The 7,129-nt window shown below is 37.6% G+C and overlaps 1 pseudogene; it reads left to right on the plus strand.

Annotated features, from left to right (window-relative positions):
- The first annotated feature begins 2,665 nt into the window (after positions 1-2,665).
- Positions 2,666-3,114, plus strand: LOC136335658 (histone H3.3A-like; annotated as a pseudogene).
- The last annotated feature ends 4,015 nt before the right edge of the window (positions 3,115-7,129 follow it).

Raw genomic sequence — 7,129 nt, forward strand, 5'->3', positions numbered from 1 at the left:
CCACCAGCATTACCACACAACAAAAGAGTTAGCCTGTCTTTCATAGGCTTATGTTCTGGCAGTGCCTTTTCCTCCTGTGTAATGAACGTCCTCTTTGGCATTTTCTTCCAAAAGAAGCCAGTTTCATTACACTTGAAGGCTTATTGGAGGATGAATCCTTCAGCCTCTATGTAATCTTTGACTTCAAACACAAATTTTTCGGCCCCACTCTTGTCCCAACTCACATCTTCACTGTGCCTAGTAACACTGTGTATGCCAGTGCGCCTCTTGAATTTTTCGAACCAGCCTTGCTGGCCTTAGAATCACTAAGTACACTGGCACTTGTTCCAGGCATTTTCTTAATAAGATCGGCATATAGCAGTCTGGCCTTTTCACATATGATGACCTCCAAAATAGAACCGCCATCTAAATGTTTTTGATTGATCCAAATTAATAATAACTGTTTGACATCTTCAATTGTTTGCATCACTGTTTCATTAGCACCCTAGATTAGCCCCCTTTATTGCTTCCTTTTTCAACACAGTGGAACTTATCGTGGATGGTGATTTTCTATAATGCAGCCAGTTTCAGCAATCTTGAAGCTGCTCTCATATTTTTCAGTGATTTCCTTCTTCAACTCAATAATGTTCCTGGCCTTCTTCTTCAAAGAACTGCTGGTCTGGAAACTTTCTTTGGTCCCATGATGGAGCTAAAAGGAAAGGGTTAACTTATTAGCAAGGGAAACACTTAACAGGAACAATGAGATTTGAGCACATGTGGTTTTACCTTATGTGTGTTAGGTACATTTTGAAACTGAAGAACACAAAATAAACACATTACTCTGAACACTATATGCAGTAATCACTTACATGTAATTGTAGTATTAGCACTTGCAATTAATTTTTAAAAAGCACAAAAACACTGGAAAGCAATAGAATTGTTTGGCTAGACACACAGAGTGTGAGAAACAACACCACACTGAGCAGAACGCGTGGGTCGCCCTTTGTTTTTGCAAAATTAGCAGCAAGGTCACGTGGGCACATTGACAAAATTCAAGGCAACCAATGAAAACTGAGACAAATTTTTTGCTGAAAAAATCAACAGAAACCGAAACTGATGATAATGGAAGTAAACAAAAACAGAGGCATCACTGTAAGTTATTATTACAGATCATGCCGCAAGCTTTTATTCTTGTGAATCACAGTCATGCTTTTATAAAAGGGATGCTTTCATCAAAAGTTGGAAAATTCAGTCACAACACTGGCTGGCAATAAAAATAAAAAATGACAATGTGAACAGGCCTTTGCTAAAAACTCTCCTTTTATTTATATTTTATTGGTACTTACTGGATACCTACCATGTGCCAGGGACAATGCTAAACAATTTTTTTTTAATTTAGTGAAAGGAGAGGAAGTAGAGACAGACTCCCGCTGTGCCCCAACCAGAGTCCACTCAGCAAGCCCAGTAGGGGGTGATGCTCTGCCCATCTGGGGTGTTGCTCTGCTGTTCAGCAACTGAGCTCTTCTTATCCCCTAAGGCAGAGGCCATGGAACCATCCTCAACACCTGGACCCAACTCGCTTCAATTGAGCCATGGCTGCAGGACAGAGAGAGAGACAGAGAGAAGCAAGAGGAGTAGGAGTGGAGAAGCAAATGGGCACTTATCCTGTGCCCTGCCCAGGAATCAAGCCCAGGACTTCCACACACTGGGCCAATGCTTTCACCACCAAGCCAACTGGCCAGGGCCACTAAACGATTTAACATACAATATATTTTTAAATCCTTACAACCGTGTTGTTTTACAGATGGAAAAACTGAGGCCCAAGCAATGCAACAAGACAAGAGGGGTGCACTTTCTGCCTCCACCACCATCCTCTTAATGTCACATATGCTTCCTGGTATTTTCAACTGTCTCCCAAAAAAGAGCTCTGTTCAGTGTCTGGCACTGAGATTGGAATGAGTGTATTCAACCCATTTCAGCTCTGAGTAGCTATAAAAGCATTTATTTAAATCCAGCTGTTTATATTCCTCATGACCTGAGAAAATTGGGATGTCCAGATACAAACTGCAAACTTAAACTATTCCAAGAGACTAAGCAGACTATTTTTCCTACAGTGGAAAGATAGGGAGGATTTCGTGAAGCTAATAAATGTCAACCTTCAGAACCCTTCACCTTTGTCGACCCGAGAGGTTTTAAAGAACAATTGGTATAATTCTTTCTCTTGGAAAATTTGCAAAATCAGTTTTTTTAAAACCGCAACTAATCAAGACCAGTGTCCCTTTCCTCTCCAACTTCCTGTCCTTCAAACTAAATGTTGGCTGATACTGAAGTAGACATGAGCATTTTGATCCAGCTTAGGTAAATTTGGGATGGAAATTTATTTAATATAGGTTTAGTGTGGCTACAAGATACTTTTGTATACACATAGGTTTGTGCATTGCTATTATCCTGATGCAGGAATGGCTTCCAGGAATGGCTAAGAGATGATTTATCTATAAGAAGGTGCCAAGCCAAAGATTTTATTGTGATTTAAGTATATGAATAGTGAAGAAATATGGTTTGAAAAGGCAGAGCCAATTGTGTTCCAGCTGCTGCTGTGCCAACATTATTCTCTAACGCTAGCACCACCTCTAGCTGGCTAAGATCCAGGTGAGAGAGAAGGTGGGTAAATAAAGAGGTCTCTATCATGGCTCATTCCAAGCAGACTGCCCGCAAATCCACTGATGGTAAAGCACCAAGGGAGCAACTAGCTACCAAAGCTGCGCCCTCTACTGAAGGGGTGAAGAAACCTCTGGTCACAGGCCTGGTACTGTGGTATTTTGTGAAGTTAGACATTACCAGAAGTCCACCGAACTTCTGATCTGCAAATTTCCCTTCCAGTGTCTGGTGTGAGAAATTGCTTAGGACTTCACAACTGATCTGCACTTCCAGAATGCAGCTATTGATGCTTTGCAGAAGGCAAGTGAGGTCTATCTAGTTTGCCTTTTTGAATACAACCTGTGTGCTCTCCATGCTAAACGTGTAACAATTATGCCAAAAGACATTGGGCTAGCATGCAACAGATGTGGAAGCACTTCATTCTTTAAAGTACAAAAAAATTCTCTTCTTCCTGTTATTGGTAGTTCTGAATGGTAGATATTTTTTTCTCATGGGATCAAAAGGTACCTAAACATAAAATTGCATGTAGAAAATAGGGGAGAGAAGTCAAGTATTGGCAGCTTTTCCATTTTTATTTATGTGTGACTTTTTTAAAATATAAATGCAGAGACATAAATCATTAATTCAAGTCAAAATGTTTCAGTGAACAAGTTTCAGCAATTCAACTTTATAACAATATAAATAAACCTTTTAAAGTAAAATTTATCTGGATAATGCTGGCATTTAGACTTTTTTTAAACAAGGAAACTTTTTATTGATAGCAAAAATGGTGTTTGTAGCATTTTTATCATACAGTTTTGTCCATTCACTATACTTTCCTGAGTTGTCCTACATGCAAGTACATGTTTTTAATGTTGTCTGTCTTTTGCACTAATCCTGTAAGTTTGCTATTCAAATACATTAAACTATTAAAAAAAAAGAAAACAAAAAGCAAAGGGAAGGAAGGAAGGAAGGAGAAAAGGGAGGAAGGAAAGGAAGGAAGAAAGAAAAGAAAAGAAAAGAAAATTTAGAGCCGTCAATTAGTCTATGAAAAATTCTTCTCATTAGGCATTATAAAATTGTAATAAGAGGAACCAATTCTCATCAATGACTGATAAAAACTGAAGTTTTCTCCTGTCAGAAATATGGTCAATCATATGGCATATATACTTACAAATGTACATTCTTATAGAATGGTCCAAAATAAATTTATCAGGATTTTTGAGTTTGTAGGGCACCAACATGAAGCACTACTAAAAAAAAAACCACAAACAAAAAGTATAGCTGCACAGAAAGTCACAATTTTATTAATTCCAATGTCCTAGATTACATCCTAATATATGCACTTCACAGTCCTGACAGAGACTAGAAGTTTCAAATGAAGTGACATGGAAAACCACTACTGATGTAACAAACGCCCTGGGGAAATACATGTTTCTATAATCAAGCTCTTGCATGTATTTTTTCAATATATATTATATGAGTAATTTAATTACACCATTATGTAGCCCATTACAACATAGCATCAACTCTGAGTACGTTTTTTTTCTAAAAGGATATGAAATACTGTATTCCCCATGTATAAGATGCTCCCATGTATAAGATGCATCTTAATTTTGGGGCCTAGAATTTGAAAAAGAATTATTATGTAAAGTTATTGAACTCAAGTTTTATTCATCATAAAATTTATACAACTCTTCATCACTGTCAAAACTCCCATTATTACCCTTGTCCTTATCTGTGTCTGATGACGAATTACTGTCTTCAACAATGAGCATCAAAAAAATGCGAAAAAAAAGTGGGAAATGCAAGTAAAAAATCTGAAAACACTATAAGATGCACCCAGTTTTTAGACCCCAAATTTTTCCAGAAAAGATGTATCTTATACATGGGGGAATGTGGTAACTTACTGATTACACAAGATAAAAGATTATATATAAACTTTATTTCCATCCATAATTTTATCTGGCACCATAATTCCATTTAGATATATTGCACAGGATGTGCCAAAAATCATCAATTACCAAATAAACTCCATGACTCTGCATAGGTGACCCTTTTAATGGTGAACACCAGGTCACAACACTGTAACTGTCAATTCAACTACACCAAGGGTTTTGAAGCTAATGGCTCCTTTGCCGAGGCCAGTTATAAATAAATTTCAGATGGAAACTGGCATCCCCCTGAAAGAATTCTAACTTCACACTGTTGGGGTAACTTACCAAGAAGACTTTGGAAGAGACTAACTTTACACAGCACATTTTTCAAAGAGATACATTTATTCACTATCATGATCAGACTATTACATCAACAACATGAATGCAAAAAAACCCCAAAATCTACATTACAATCCTTTGTTGGAATGCTTTACACTTTCCACAGAATAGAGACTAAAATACCTTGTTATCCAATTAGTCACAAATACAGTCCTTGAATTTTTTGCCTATTCACATGTGCATTGTCTAAAATATGTCTTCTTTGTAGCAGCTAGACCCTGTTTCCATGTGTTAGGCTGAGTTCATAAATCTGTTGTAACCTGTAGCTTCCCTTTCATTTCTCTGGCTCTCTCTCCTGCTAAGTTTTGTTTCCTGGAAGTAATTAAAACCTCTGCCACTATCAACACTACTGCTGCTGCAGAAACTGCCATGGCCACCTTGGTTTCATGGTTTAGCAAAGTATTGGTCTCCACCACTATAGGGTCTAGAGCTTCTGTCTCCAAAGTTTCCTCCTTTCCTGGGTCCACATTTTGAAGTTTTCTTGTCATAATTGTAGTTTTGTCACCTCCAAAATTGCTTCTATCATTACCAATCCATTATAGTAAGGTGACCAACTTTTTTACAATAAAAAGGAGGATAAAAATAAATGAAAGAAAACAATATTGTAAATAAAAGAAACATTGTATTTATCACAACAATAATACACTATAATATGATAAATGCATAATAAAACATCTGTAATATTTTATATTATAATTATGCTTACATGCCTATTAAATTTTAATAATAATTGTAAGAAAAAGTAGAAATATTGATACTTATTGATAATATTATTATTTAGATAATATTATCTAAATGAGCACTTTTCCATTGAATGAATATTTTTTGTCAATGTATCATCTTGTAACAATATATTGGAAATAGCTGAATGAGAAATATCCTTTGTATGGACAGTAGCTGTGGCCACCATCACAGCCACCTGGTCAACACAGGTTCACATTTAATCCAGAAAGATGGTAAGGAATCAACAGAGCCAAGAACTGGTGGTCCATTTTTCTTTATTCTAGACTCGTACCGGCCAATGACTAAAAAACAAACACACTGGGCACCAAAACCTACTCTTTCTGATTTTTTCTAGAATCAAATGCCCTCACTAGTCTTATTCACCTCTGTTCCCCATCTCCTTCACCTGCACAAACTGGCTTCTCCTTCAGCATTTCACCATTTTGGCTACCTCCTCCATGTGGCCTCCCTGCCCTGCTACAACATGGGCTTCTCCTCCCTACCACAGCGTGGTCTCCTCCCCAAAATGGTCTCTTAGCTCCTCTTTTTAAAATTTTCAGTGGAAAAGCCCTCCCCCAACACACATTAGCACAACCAAGCCCCTTCCCAAGCATGAAAGGCAATTAGCTGTATCACGTGAGAGCATCACCACATAAGAGCAGTGGCCATCTTTAACAATAAGAGTGAAAAAAACCCAAAAAATACAACTCATTCATTCAACATCCTTTATATTGAATATTATGTGAATTGTGCTTACCTATGATTGAATATTCACTGAGAAAGAAATAATCATGAGTCTACAATGTCATATGTGCCATGTCATGTTTCAGTAAGAAGTACACAAAGCCATTTGTGCAATCGGTATATCATGTGCTATCTCAAGGTCTCCCATGTGAAGTGCATGTGTCTCATAATCGCATCTTGCTGCACTGTACTAATCCTTGACTAATTGTCAAGTCAAATACAAATACATCACATCACACACAATGGATCAATTCTGCATCAATCAAATATGGACATATACAGATAAGTCTTCCAATATCAAAAAAGAGGACATGTAGGAGGACACATTTTGAGGGAGGACAGAACTTACAAAAGGAGGACTGTCCTCCCTAAAGGAGGATGATTGGTCACCTTAATTATGGCCATCCCTACTGCCATCATACCAACCACCACAATGGCTGCCACCAAAGCTACCTCAACCACTAAAGTTTCCTCCATGACTGAAGTTGTCATTCCCATTAAAACCACCTTCACGACCACCTCTGAAGTTTCCAGAACCACTTTGAACTGTTTGGCTGGATGAAGCACTAGCCATCTCTTGCTTATATAGGTCTTTTCTTACTTCACAGTGTGGCCATTATTAGTATGGTATTTTTTTTTGACAGGGACAAAGAGAGACAGAGAGAGGAATATATAAGGACATAGAGGAAGGGAGAGAGATGAGAAGCATCAATTCTTTGTTGCGGCATCTTAGTTATTCATTGATTGCTGAAAGCTATGAGCAGAAGGTC

This window comes from Saccopteryx bilineata, chromosome 4 (assembly GCF_036850765.1).
Source record: "Saccopteryx bilineata isolate mSacBil1 chromosome 4, mSacBil1_pri_phased_curated, whole genome shotgun sequence".
Classification (NCBI taxonomy): Eukaryota; Metazoa; Chordata; class Mammalia; order Chiroptera; family Emballonuridae; genus Saccopteryx; species Saccopteryx bilineata.